We start from the raw sequence: 14,941 nt of genomic DNA, 5'->3' as shown, positions 1-14,941 counted from the left end.
TTTTAGTCTGTTAATATATCTAATTGTACTAACTGATTGTCAAAATATCAAACCAAACTTGCATTCCTGGGATACATCCCATTTCGTCATGAAGCACTGTAATCCATTGGGTATGCTAAAACTTGGTTAAGAACTTTTGCATCTACGTTCATGAGGAATATTGGTTTGCTATTTTCTCTTCTTATAATATCTGTCTGCTTTGGGTATCAGGATAATTCTGGCTACATGGACCCCTTAGGAACATTACAACCTCTTTAATGTTCTAGAAGAGAATTGTTAGTATTTTTCCCGAATGATTAGTAGAACATGGGCTGATCAGCCCTCAGGGATGACTTGAGGGAGCACACTGCAGATCTTAGGAATGCCGTCCATGTAGTTCTGTCCTCTCTGGTGCTCTGTCTTGTGAGTTCCAGCCAACCTGGATTCCTAGACTCCCAATGCTGTCTCCCTAGTTCCAGGAAGGCTGAAGCTCCTTCTGTGTCCTCTTCCCTATCGCAGTGGGGACTCTCCCCAGTTGGCCTGGCAATTGTAGGGCTCACCTTGCTTGTTTTCCCTCTTTTAGGGATCACTGTCCTGCATTGTTTGACCCTTACTCTCTGTGGTTTCATCTATTTTGCCGGTTCCTTTTTTGTTCTTTGTTGTTGTTTTATATAAGAAGGTAAATCTATTCCCTATTACTCTGCCTTGGAAGGAAGCAAAATTCTCGATGTCAGTATTGCTTTTAGTTCTGCCAGTGGATGTGAAGTGGTATCATTTTTGGTTTTCAGTTGCACTTTTTCTAATGACACTTGTGTATTTTCTTACTTTGAAGTATCCATTTGAGTGTTTTACATATTGTTTTATTGAGATTTTTACCTATTTTTTTTATTTGTAGGAGTTCTTTATACATCCTGGATGCCAGTCCTCTGTGTGTGTGAGTGAGTGTGTGTGTTTTCATGAAATCTTACCACAGGTATAGAACCACCACTATAATCTTATGAAACTACTCCATCACCTTAAAAGACTCCCTATGTGGCTCCATCACTGACGTGTTCTCCATTCTCAATAATGTTATTTTTTTAAAAATATTTTTTTAATTTATTTGAGAGAGAGAGATGAGAGAGAGTGAGCATGAGACGGGGAAGGTGAGAGGAAGAAGCAGACCCCATACTGAGCAGGGAGCCCAATGAGGGACTCAATCCTGGGTGTCAGCAGCATGACTTCATGCTGAAGGCAGATGCTCAACCAACTGAGCGTCCCAGGCATCCCCATTCTCAATAATGTCCTGTTAAGAACATCAGTAAGCAGAATCGTGTGGTATATGACCCTTTCAGGCTGTCCTCTGTCCTGCAGCACAAGGCCTTTGAGCTTCATTCACATTATTGGATTTATCAGTAGTTCATTCCCTTTTGTTGCAGAAAATATTCCACCATATGGAAGCACCATGTTTGTTTACCCATTACCTAGTTTGTTTACCTGTTGAAGGAATTTGGGGTTTTACCTGTTTGGCAGTCATAAATAGAGCTGCTATAAACTTTAGTGTACATGATTTCTGTGTGAACAAAAGTGTTTTTTTTCTCCCAGGAATAAATATCTAGGAGTGGGATTAAGTGTTTCTTTAACTTTCCAAAGTCTGCTAAACCATTTCCCAGAGTGGCTGCGCCGTTTTGCACTCCCACCAGCACATATGAGTTCCAGTTGCTCTACATTCTTGTCAACACCTTGCATTTCATTATCAGGGTTTGCTTGTTTTTATTCTTCACTGTTTTAATAGATGTGTGGTCATCATTCCTTGTGGTCTTCATGTCCATTTCCCAATGGTTAATGCTGGTGAGCATCTTTTCATGGACCAATTTCCCTTCTGGGTATCCTCTTTGGTGATGTATCTTTTCAAATCTCTTACTCATTAAAAACACTTTTTATTTAAAAATAAACATAGATTGGGGTGCCTGAGTGGGTCAGTCTGTTAAATGTCAAACATTTGGTTTCAGCTCAGATCCTGATCTCAGGGTTTTGGGATTGAGCCCTGCATCAGGCTCCTCACTCAGTGGGAAGTCTGCTTTCACTCTCTCGCTCCCTCTGCCCTTTCCCCATGCATGCGTATGTGCACACACACCCGCACACACACAAGCACATGCACACACACACACACACACACACACACACACACAGTCTCTCTCAAATAAATAAATAACTCTTTAAAAGTAAATGAGTAAAAAAATAACCATAGATCCACAAAAAATAGTACATGAGGTTTCCCCATGCCCTTCATTTACTTTCTTTCCATGGCTACATTTTACATAATTAGAACACTGTGTCAAAATCAGGGAATTGCCATTGGTATGATGTCTGTTAGCTTTTCTCATTTCATCACCACCATCACAACCAAGATATGGACCTCGTCCACCACCACAAAGCTCCTCTTCAGGTTACTCATTTATAGACCCACCTAGCCCTCCCCTCAAATCTCTGCTCTGGCACCACAAGTCTGTTTTTCATCTCTATAATTTTGTCATTTCACAAAATGTGCACGTGGAATCATATGGCATGTGGCTCATTCAGATTAGCTTTTCCACTCAGCATAATGTTCTTGAGATCCATTAAAGCTGTTGTGTGAATCAATAGTTGGTTTTTTTTTTTTTTTTGTATTGGTAAGTAGTACGTTGAATGGGTACACTAGAGTCTGATTAACCATTCACCTACTTAGGGATTTTTTCCTTGTTGTTGTTTGCATTGTTTTAGCTATTATGAATAAATTAGTCCATTTACATTTAATGTAATTGTTGATATGTTATGGCTTATGTCTGCCACTTTGTTTTCTTTTCTATTTGTTCCCTCTGGGTCTCTGTTTTCTTTATCATACATTCCTGTGGGTTACTTGAACACTTTTTAAAATTCCATTTTAGTTTAGCTACTGTGCTTTTGAGAGTATGACTTTGTAAAGCTTTTTTACTGGTTGGTCTAGGTATCAGTTTTTTTGTATATAACATCACATTCTACTGGAGTAGACATCTTTCCAGTTTGCATACAGTGTAGAAAACTTACATTCCTTTACCAGATATTGTACTGGTTCAAGAACATCTTTTTGCCATCCTTCATTTATGATATTAAATATTAAATATTTCCTCTTCAAACTTTGAGAATCACACCACACAAGCTTCTAATTTTTGCTCAAACCATCAAAAACAATTTAGAAAACTCAAGAGGGGTTGGAAATTCTATTGTATTTGCCAAATTTTTACTCTTTCTTCTTTCACAATATTCCTTGATTCCTTCCATCATTTCTTTTATGTTCCATGAACTTCTTTTAACCATCTTTCAGAGTGGGTCTACTGGGGACACATTCTTTTCATTTTCCTTCCCCTCCAATGTCTTCATTTCCTCTTCATTACAGAAGAATTTTGTTTTTTCTGACTAGAGAACTATAGGTTAACAATTCTTTTCTCTTAGTGCTTGGAAAATGTGCCACTTCCTTTGGCTTCTGTGGTTTCTAATGAGATATACACCACAATGTGAATGGTTTTCCTTGGTTGGTAAGATGTCTATTTCCTCTTGATGCTTTCAAGACTTTTTCTTTGCCTTTGGCTTTCCAAGTTTGACGTTGATGGGTCCTGGTGGGCATTCTTCCCATTGATCTGGTCAGGGTTTGCTCAGCCTACAAATCTGTAGGTTTTTGTCTGTCACGAACTTTCTCAGTCTGGACCTCTTTTCTCCTATCTTTCCAGGATCCAGTGACACAGGAGACCTGTGAACAGCAGAAGGTTGTTGGTGGCTCTGCTCTTTCCTTTTCTGTCTGTTTTCTTTCTGCTGTTCAGATTGGGTGGTTTCCATTGTTCGTCTTCACATTCCCTGATCCTTTTCTCTGTTCTCTCTGTTTAGCTGTCAAGCCCATGCTTTGAGATTTTTTATTTAGTTGCATTTTTCAGTTCTAAAATTTCTTTTCAGTTCTTATTTATATCTCCTATTTCTTGGCTGAAAACCCCCCCCATTTATTTCAAGTGCATTTGTAATTGCTTGTGAAGCACTTTTCTGATGGCTTTATTAAACTCCTTGTCAGATAAGTTCAATGCCTCTGTCATTTCAGCATCTGCTGATTGTCATTCAGGTTGAGGATTTCCTGCCTCTTGGCAGCATGACTGTAGTGTGCTACATTCAAGTCTCTTGGTCCATTGTAACATCAGCCAGTGGGGATGGGGAGGTGCTACCTCCCTGTTGCCAGGGGGTAGACACGGCTCCTCACCACACACCCTCTGCTCTCCACAGGATCTCTGCATGCGCCGAAGGGATGTGGTGGGGCCTCAGAAGCTCTGGACACTGATCTCTTGTTCCTGTTCTGTGTCATCATATCCTTAAGCAGCATGTCATGCTCCTTCTGCCTCAGATGGTGATGGTGTCCAGTGGCCTTTGTTCTGACACAGCTGGTACTTCAGGTCTAAGGGCTCCAGTCCTGTCAGGTAGTGTGAGCTGGGAAGGCCAGAGCTAGACCCAGGCTGGATCAATCCATGAGTCTAAGAGGATGGCACAGGCTGATCCCCGGTGCATCAGGCCCAAAGCCAAAACCACATGAGCCACTGTGCCTGCTGTCACTCCACAGTCTGGTATGGCAGGAACAGACACTCAGGGAAACAAAAGGCCAGGAGCAATCTGTCTCCACCTGCCAAGGGCCCCAGGTTGTCCACACCTGTTCATGTTCTCCCCACCCAGAGCTCTCAGGTGGCCTGAGATAGGTTTACCTATGTACACCAGAAGCAGGGGTCAGGGTCCACAACTGGTATCTGTGCTCCAGGGGCAGGTTTGGATGATGGAAGTGTTCCTCCTACCTGATGATGAACCCAGTTGGTAAGACTGCTGAGATCAACCCCATTGCAGGACCTCACTGAGGTCACTCGCTGCCTGCTGCAGAGCACCCAAGGGGCATCAGGGCCTGGTGCTCTGCTGGGTGATCCTGAGAGCAGCTGCGAGGCAGAGGTCAGCTCTGGGTCATGGGCCATCAGTAACTGGGGCCCTGGTGGTCTTTGTGGAGGTGGGGAAGAGTGAGGGCTGGAGGACGGAGTGCTCAGGGCAGCCTGGGGAGAAATGCTGTTCCCTTGACCTCTGCCTATTGGAACGCTACACAAAAATCAACACATGGACAGTCAAGTGTGGAGCCTCTCGACTGAAGCTCAGCACAGATGTGTCAGTTTTCTGTCCACATGCCACAAATCAGCACAGCAAAGCTGGTGCATCACACCAGTCTCTGCCCTGGGTCTCATCAGGCAGAACCAAGGGGGCAGGCAGGCTGTGTCCTCTTCTGGGAGCTGGACTGGGGAAGGAGCTGCCCCGAACCCCCCTGCATCACTGGCAGAGACAGCATCCTTGTAATTCAAGCCTGAGGTGCCTGTTGTCTCACTGCTCTCAGCAGTGAAGAACTGTCCTCATGTCTTGGCCCTCCTGGCCACTCACATGCCTCCACTCTCTGTGACCCCTCAGAGGACTAGTCCCAGCTACCAGATCACGTGATTGAATGAGACCCACTTGGACACTCAGCCTTCTCAAAGTCAGCTGGTCAGTAATCTCAACCCATTGCACTCAACCCAGGTTCACTTCCTCCACGTATTGGGGCTTTGGTAAGGCGTGCACAGCTGGGGTTGGGGATCTGAGGGCACACTAGGCTTGGAAACCGATGCTGCTTGTCTATGTCAGAGTGATGCATGGGGCTTGGACTTTTCAGGCAAGAATGGGTTGTGCCACTGGGTGGTTTCTGACAACGATGTCCCTGGTCCTAAGAATCTGAGGACAAGGTTTCTCAGAGCAGGTGCTTCTGCAGATGGACATGCAAGGCTCCTGTGGCCTCTCCCTGCCACCTTGGGGTGGCTAGGTGCAGGCCTCTTGGGTGCTGGCTGGGTTCTGTGGCTGTGGTTGGGTGCATGGCCTGTCTTGTTGGCTGGATTCTGTGGCTGTGGTAGGCTGCACTTTCTATCTTGCTGCTGGTTTCCTTGGTCTCTGGAATCCAGGGCTGACTTTGTGATATGGGGACTGCTGCTGGTTCTAATTTGCCATGCCAATGTCTGTCCTTCCTCACCCCAACCTTGATGTGGATGACCAATGCTGCACTTCACACATCCCTCGCTGGAGCTCCTGTCTGAGCCAAGCAAGGGCAGCCCAGCCTCAGGCCATCTGGCTCTCAGCCTCTCATGCACGTGCGCATCATGCATGTTGGGAGGCCTGCCAGCAGTTCCTGCAGGGCTGGCTGGAGCCTCCCCGGCTTCCTGCTCCTGTGCTGGCTCTGCGGTCCAATCTCAGGGCTGCAGCCTGAGCGACCCCACTGTGGGGCCCTGACGTGTGTGTCCACTCTGCTTCCCTGTGGTCCAACACACACCTCCCCCAGGCCTCGCTCATCACACTGCTGACCTCCTGACATGCCCCATACCAAGCCTGCACAGAACAGGCCCCTCACCACCTTCTGGGCTGGTGCAGTTGCCACTGCCCCAGAGACACTCACTCTGACCCCCGACCACTCTTCCCAGATCTAAGTGTTCTGTGGCAGGGTTTCTCTATATCCCCCATCTATTGTCTATTGATCTTCCTAGCTACTGATCTACTCATCTGTCCATCTGAATTATCGATCTTCTATCTATCTAATCATCTATGGGCCTATCTATCCATCATTGATCTATCAATCTATTTATTATCTATCATGTATTTATCTATCATCTGACTCATTATATGCCTCTCCACAGTAGAGTAGAAGAGGGTGATCCCTGCTGGGTTGCCAGCACCTGGCACAGGCCTCAGCCCTTGGCATGGGATCCATCCTTGTTGATCAAATGAGCACGCATGCAGAGCAACACTGACCGGCCGGACTGCCCACTGCATGCTCTGAGCCTGGACTTCTCACTGCCATAGCCACTGGCCACATTCCCTCCCATGCCCCTGACATGCGGTCAGTGCAGCTGAGGACCTCGGCTTTTAGTTTTAGCTAACGTTCTTGAGTTTTAACTTTCGTATAAGTAGCGACAGGCAGCAGGCGGCTCTAAGGTGCTTGGCCAGGGCCTGGCATGCCAGCAGTTCCTGCTGAAGGTCTGCTGTCCCAGCATGAAGGGTACAGTCAGCACTTCATTCTCTTTGACCCCTTGAGATTTGGCCCCACCCCACAGGCAGCAGGGCAGCTCCCCAGTCCTGCAGGGGGGCCCTTTGTCTACTGTGTTCTCCCATGCATGCCCAAGAGGAACCCCCAGCTTTGTGGGAGCTGTACAGTGGAGCACACATCAGCTTGCTGGGACCCATCTGTGGCCTGTGATGGGTGCACAGGGAGCTGCCAGGTGTGGAGTTGTTGAGCTCCGCCAGGAAAGGGGGCCAGCTCTTCCCCTGGGACATCTCTCCCCCAGGTCTGAGGCCCCAGGTCCCCGATCCAAGCACAGGCTCCCTCACCCAGCTTTGGTCAGCCCATCTCTGCTCACTGGTGGGCCTCCCGGATCTGGTTGAGGTGCCAAGCACACAGCAGGGAGATGCCTGGCAGGACCTGGGCTCAAGGACGTTTCTGCCAGAGGACGGTCTCCATCCGCTGCCGATGCTGCTGGGGTGTGATGGGTAGCACAGACACCACTGCCACATCCTGGCAGAGTCTTACCCTCCAAGGTCTGCCCTGTAATAGAGAACCATAGAATGTCAGCTCTGACACCTGGGCCTCACCCTTGCAGGTGGAGGCCTGCAAGGCTTATGGACAGAGGCAGCAGAGTGTGTGGCCTGGGCCATGCCCCCTCATCCTTCCTCCCCTGGATCAGTGCCCTCCAGTGGGCACTGGATCACCTCTTTCCTGGCTGTGTCTCCAAACATGGTCACAGTCTGAGGTCCTGCAGGTGATGAATTTTGAGGGTCACAATCCAGTCCCTCTGTGGACTCCCGCTGTTTCCTCAGCCTGGGGGTCTGCTGGGTCCCGCTCTGCTCAACTCTCTGGAACCCCCAGCTCACCCATCTGTTTTCTTTCTTCCCAAACTCCACTATAATCTCTGTCCAGCTTCTCCTGATGACTCTGTCCCATGGGCCTTGTATCTTTTCATTCATTTAGGACACTGTTTGTGGGGCCTGGGAAGAGGAAGAAATCAGTATGTGAGCTCCAGAGCCATTTTCAACCAGAAGTTTTCTTGTATCTTCAAACAGTTTAATTTTCCTGGAACTCTATGAAAATGGATTTCCTTTGGGGGACATTTATAATGCATGTAATTTTGTAATATTACAAACAATGCTTTGGTCATGATCCCTGTTCAGAATATTTGTGCATCTCTGTTGTTTTGTAGCATAAATGTCTAAAAACTGGGCCAGTGGTTTGACAAAGCTGCAACTGCCAAGGCATGTTGCCAGATGGCCTACGAAAAATGTGTAGCATTTTGCCCTGCCACCACCGACATTTCCTTTTTACACTTAAGAAGGGCTTTCTCATCCTGACATCAACAGAAAGTTCTGCATTTCATCCTCATTTTATTAAGGTTTCTGACACCCTCTGAAGATTGCTTATGGCAGAACTAGGGCTGCAACTTTCCCATTTTGAAATTGTTCATTCATTCCCTTTAGATTGGTTTTCATCCAGCACAGCCCTGCTGAACATTTGTGGGTCCTCCCCTCTCCAAGGGGCTCACCGCAGGACTGCATATGGGAGGGATGAAGATTTACAGCACTGAGTGTTTACATTAGAAAGTAGGGTAGGGGGCGCCTGGGTGGCTCAGTGGGTTAAGCCGCAGCCTTTGGCTAGGGTCATGATCTCAGGGTCCTGGGATCGAGTCCCGCATCGGGCTCTCTGCTCAGCAGGGAGCCTGCTTCCTCCTCTCTCTCTCTCTGCCTGCCTCTCTGCCTACTCGTGATCTCTGTCTGTCAAATAAATAAATAAAATCTTTAAAAAAAAAAGAAAAGAAAGTAGGGTAGGCCCCCGGCAATGCTCTCTGTTCTTGCTTCAATGAACTAGAAAAGAAAGAGCAAAATAAAACTACAGCAAGAGGCAGGAAGGAATAAAAGTTAAGAACAGAGACAGATGAATTTGTAAACAGGAAAATAGAGAAATCAATTAAACAAAAGCTGGCTCTTCAAAAAACTCAATCATGTTTATAAACCAGTAGAGACTCTGAAGAAGTTAAAATGGAAGAAGACACAAGTCACCAAGATCAGTATGAAATAGGAGGCATCACTACAGATCCCAGGACATCACAATGACCACGAGCTAATGCTATGAACAACTTTACTCTAAAAAATTCAACAAGTTAGATGCAACAGACCAATTCCTTTCAAACTATAGATACTCAACCAGGATGAAAGGAACCACCTGGATAGTCTTATAACTATTTTAAAAACTCGTGTACATAAAAAGCTCCTAAAAAAAGAAATCTCCAAGCCCAGTGGATTCACTGAAGACTTCTATCAAACATTTAAGAATAAAATAACACCAATTTTATACAATTTCTTCTAAGAAGTAGAAGAGATGGAAATAACTCCAACTCATGTTAAGAAGTTAGCATTACCCTCCTGATGCCCAAACCAGACAAAGACAGTACAGGGAGGGAGAGAGCGAGAGAGAGAAACTGGCAGACTAATTTCCTTATGAACTTAGAAGAAAAATTCTCAGCAAAATATTGGCAAATTGAATTTAGCAATGTGTGAAAGGAATTGCATACTATACCAAGAGGGATTCACTTCAGATGTCTGAGTCTGGGTCCACATTTGAAAACCAACCACTGTAATCCATCACATCCACAAGCCAAGGGAGAAAAATTATATGATTACATTGATTGATAAAGAAAAAGCACTTGAAAAAATCCAACACTTGTTCATGACAAAACCTCTCAGAAAACTAGGCATTCAGGAGAACTTCTTCTACTGATATAGACCATTAAAAAAAGAACACAAATCAAACCCTGCTGGTAACATACTTAATGGTGAAAAACAAAAGATTTCCCCCTAAGATTAGGTACATGGCAAGGATATCTGGTCTCTTATTCAACATAAAATTGGAAATTCTGTCAGTGTAGTGAGATGGAAAAAGAATATTGACATATGACATGATTATCTACATAGGACATTCCAATGAATTAAAAAAAAAAAAAACCTCAAAAACCTTCTAGAACTGAGTGAGCTCTGTGGGGTTGCAGGTTACAAGAGCAACATACCAAATCAATCTCAAGTCTGTATACTTACAATGAACATATGGAAAGTGAAATATGATTTTAGGGGCACCTGGGTGGTTCAGTAGGTTAAGCATCTGCCTTTGGCTAAGATCACAATATCGGGGTCCTGATTGAGCCCCATGTCAGGGAACCTGCAATTCCCTCTCCCTCTGCCTCTCTCCACTGCTCGTGCTCTCTCTAAAATAAATAAATAAAATCTTTAAAAAAGAAATATGATTTTAATCACTCTAAGAAAAGAAATGCTCATTGACTAACTTAACAAAACATGTATGAGATCTGTGTGCTGAAATTACAAAACAATGATAAAAGAATTCAAAGAAAAGCTCAATAGAGACATGTTCATGAGTTGAAAGACTCAACATAGCAAAGATTACAGTTCTCCCCAAATTGATTTATAGGTTTAATGTAATCCCTATAAAATCTTAGTGATGTTTTTCTGCCCCCCAAGGCACAGACAAGCTTATTCTAAACTTTATACAGAAAGGTGCAGATCCTAAACTACCCCAAAAAAATCTTGAAAAAGAAGAATGAAGTGGAAAAAATAGTCTCCCAGTGTTAACGCTTGTTATATACCTGAAGAAATGAAGGTGCTGTCGTGTCCGTGAAGGCACACTACAGACCCTGGGTGTTATGTTTGCAAACCAGGAATCTGACAAAACAATCATGCCTACGATAGATTAAGAGCTTTCAAGATTCAACATTAAAAGAGCCAATCCAATTAGAAAATGGGCAAAAGATGAACAGATCTTTCACCAAAGAGGAGATATAGATGGCAAATAAAAATCATTAATGTTCAACATCATTAGTCACTAGTGAAATGCAAATTAAAACCACAATGAGACACAACCACATGCTTATAAAAACATCTAGAATTAAAAAAAAAAAAAGCAGTGACAGTCCCAAATATTGGCAGGGATGTGGAGAAACTAGATCTCGTGTATGATGCTTGTGGGAGTGTGCAACGGTGCAGCCACTTTGGAAAACAGTTTGGCAGTTTCTCACAAAACCAAACATGCATATGACCTAGCTTTGGCTCTCCTGGGCATGCATCCCAGAGAAATAAAACTTTTGTTCACATGAAACCTTTCCAAGAATGTTTACAGCAGTTTTTACGCATAATAGTCAGAAACTGGATGCAGCCCAGGTGTCCTTCAATGGGTGTGTGCTTAACAGGCTGTGGTCCGTCTGTCGAGTGGAATCTTATGCAGCAAAGAAAGGAAGGAATGTACAACCTGGATGGATCTCCAGGGAATCCATCAATGCTGGGTGGATTGATTGGATGGATCCATCCAGTCAATCCACTGAATGTTGGCTCAGTGCAAAAGCCAGTCCTCAAAGGTTACACACTATACGCTTCTATGTGTGTAGCATTCCTGTACTGAAAGTGATGGGTGGACTGAACACAGCATGTGATGAGGGCATGCACCATGGTTGACGGATTGTGTCAATGATAGTTTTCTGGTGTCATATTGTCCTAGAGTTTTGCAAGAGTTTCTTCACTAGGGGTATCCAAGTGAAGGATACAAGAATCACCTTTATTATTTCTTACAATTATATGTGAACCTTCAGTTTTCTCTAAACAACAAATTTTAAAACCTTGAAACATGTTAAGAAATGTTTACTATGCACCCAAGTTTTCCAACACACCTCTCACAGGTGGCAAGGTGGTGTGAACAGATGGTGTCCTACTGTGAGGAAAAAGCTCCATGTCCACTGGCATCTGTCTGAGGACAGGTGCTGTGCTGGGCACTGCCTAGAGGGTGTGTGCACTGGCCAGGATGCTGGACCAGGATGCTGGTTGGGATACTGAACTGAGCACTGGCTGGGATACTGGACAAGGATGCTTGGCTGGGATGCTGGACTGGGCCCTGACTGGGATACTGGACAAAGGTGCTGGCTGGGATGCTGGACCAGGATGCTTGGCTGGGGTGATGGACTGGGTACTGGCCGGGACACTGGACCAGGGTGTGGGCTGGGATACTGCACAAGGATGCTGGCTGGGACGCTGAACTGGGTACTGACTGGAATGCTGAACTGGTTGCTGGCTGGGATGTTGGACCAGGTACTGGCCAGGACGCTGGATAAGGATGTTGGCTGGGATACTGGACAAGGATGCTTGGCCTGAAGCTGAACTGGGTGCTGCCTGGAATACTGGATTAGGATGCTTGGCCAGAGTACTGAACTGGGTGCTGGCTGAGATGTTGTGCAAAGATGCTGGACCAGGATTCTGGCCAGAATACTTAACAAGGATGCTTGTCTGGGATGGTGGACTGGGCACTATCTTGCTGGATTGGGATGCTTAGTTGAGATGTTGGATTTGGCACTGTCTGGGATGCTGGACTGGGTTCTGGCCGGGACACTGGGTCAGGGTGTTGGCTGGGATAGTGGACTGGGTGCTGGCTGGGACACTGGGCCAGCTGATCTGTAGTGGGCAGCCTGGCCACGTAGGGATGGGCTGTGGTAGAGGCTCCACTGGGCTCAGCTTCCCAGTCCCAGCTGGGAGTGCACCAGCTTTCTCTTCCTTCCTCTCTCTCTCACATGAGTGTGAACACACACACACACACACACACACACACACACGAACATAAGCACACATACACGTGCCCCACAGCCCATGAGCTCATTCTGCCCATGACTGGCAGGCTGGGTGGGATCATTTCTCCTTGAGCTCTTTGTCCAGCTCAGTTTCAAATGACTCATAAGTGGCTTTCACCATCTCCCCTAGGGAGACCCCCTGCTTGGCCCCATAAACCTTCCCAATTAGGCAATGTTTCCTGATAAGCAGCTGCTTGCTGGCTTCTTCCAGACCACCCAGAGAACTGTACCCCCACCCGATCCAGGCAGTGGCTGGCAATCCCTCCCCAGGCTGGCCTTCCCAGAGTCTCCCAGAACTCCACCCTCGTTGCTGTTGACCGGGAAACTGAGGCTTACAGTGGGGGTAAAGATTGGCCAGGTAGCAGCTGGGCAAGCAGGCTTCCTGCTGTTCTCTGTCCCCTCCATTGCTCCATCTCTCATCTCCTAGGGAGGAGGGGAATAAGGCTGTCATGCATAGACTGATGAGACTCTGCCACCACATCCAGATGGGGCCTTGGAGATGTCGGGCTGGCCTGCCCTTGCCCAGCCTGAGGTCATGGCGGGACTCTGACTTTGCAGGTGTCTGCTACTCTGTGAGTTCTGGCCAGGCCCGTCTGCATGGCTGGGGACCAGTTCAGGGTCTGTGGCTGTGTAGGATTCCAGCAGTTCCTGGGGCTGTTTGTGAAAGCAGTGGGATCCAGTGAGCACTGAGGCCCATTGCCTTTGATTTTCCCTTCCCAAGGTAGGCTTCCTTTTGGAGCACAAGCCTTTCTGTGGCATGGACGCAGCCCTCTTGGGCCTGGGCCCCTTCCCCTCATGGACAGCACCACTGTGTTTCCCAATCCTGACCCATGTTAGGAATGTGTGCAGGGCAGAGACCATCCAGTCGGGTCTGGACCATTCCTCTGTCTCCCTCAAGGACACAGGGCAGCTGCAGCCTCTGGGCCAATAGAGGAAGCTTGTCCTGCTGCTGGCTCTGCATATCCTGCCCTGGCAAGCTGACCTGTGCCCAAGCAGGCCTAGGTGGCCATGAAGGGGGACAAGGGGCTTTCAGCCAGAGAAGTCCCAAGCCCAATATTCTCCAAGAGATGTGGAGCGACTCTGCCGTTGGCCAGAGGCCATCGGCCATGGCCAAGAATGCTGACGAGACGCGCCTGCCCTCCCTGGACAGCATTCCCTCCTCACGCTGTACTCAGGCCGTGAGATTACCTGCTGGGTAATTTGTGCCCCTAGCCTTTATGGTGGTTTTCTGGGCCTCAGTTTACCCTCCAGGGTCAACGGAGCTGATGCTGGTCTGTTGGTAGCTGTTCCACACAGCGTGGCTGGCCTATCCGGGACCAGCCAGGGCAAGTGTTGCAGGTGTTGCAGGCCCACAGGGTCTGCTAAGGTGGGTGGGGCTGGGTGTGGGTGGAGGCAGGGGCACTGGTGCCCACTGGGGAGCTTGGAGGGCCCAAGAGCAAGTCTGTAAAGGCCCATCAGTTACTGGGGAGGTGGGCATGTAGGTAGAGGTGTGAAGCTTGAGACTGGGGACAGGGAGCCTGCCTCCAAGGTCTAGCTGGGGTGGGGTGTCTCTCCAAGGTGCAGGGGGTGGGGGCAGGCACAGCCCAGACCCTGAGTTACAGGGCACTGGACCCCCCACTTCCCTGAGGGCAAAGCCTGGTGTCCCCGCTCGCTCTTCAGGCTGGAAGGGTCTCTGGGAACCCCAGCCCTGCTGATATCTGGGGCAGCTTAGTGGGGGCTCCAGCCAGGCTAGGTGGGTTGGCACAGGACTGACCTGGGCTCCTTCCAGACCCCAGATGGCCTTACCCTTGCGCAGCTCACAGATGGCCCTCACCCTGTCCTCCTCCCTCTCTCCGCAGCAGCCCACTGCTGCAGGTCCAGGCTGCTGGGACCTCCACCCACCTCATTCCGCGGGACTCACCGGGCGGCCAACGGGAGAACCCTCCGCTCCCTGCGGAAGAGCTCGGTAATGCCTGCAACGCCTTCCAGACACACGTTTACAATCTCACACTTCATTTTTCTTGGACGCAATCTCGTGCCTTTAAACATGTCATCACTCTGTGTCCCCCCCACCGGCCACCTAGCACTTCCCGGGTGTGGGAGGCAGGCTTCAGGGGGAGGCCCCGCAGGCTGGGCAAGGCCATAGCCCTCCAGGTCGGGACAGGGCGCCCCCTCCCGCCCCCCTCCCTGCCCCTGGGGCCCTGCAGCCTGGGTGGGCTGGGGCTGTCTTTGGTCAG

Source organism: Mustela nigripes, chromosome 12 (assembly GCF_022355385.1).
Source record: "Mustela nigripes isolate SB6536 chromosome 12, MUSNIG.SB6536, whole genome shotgun sequence".
Classification (NCBI taxonomy): Eukaryota; Metazoa; Chordata; class Mammalia; order Carnivora; family Mustelidae; genus Mustela; species Mustela nigripes.
Note: the sequence above shows the minus strand (reverse complement) of the source record.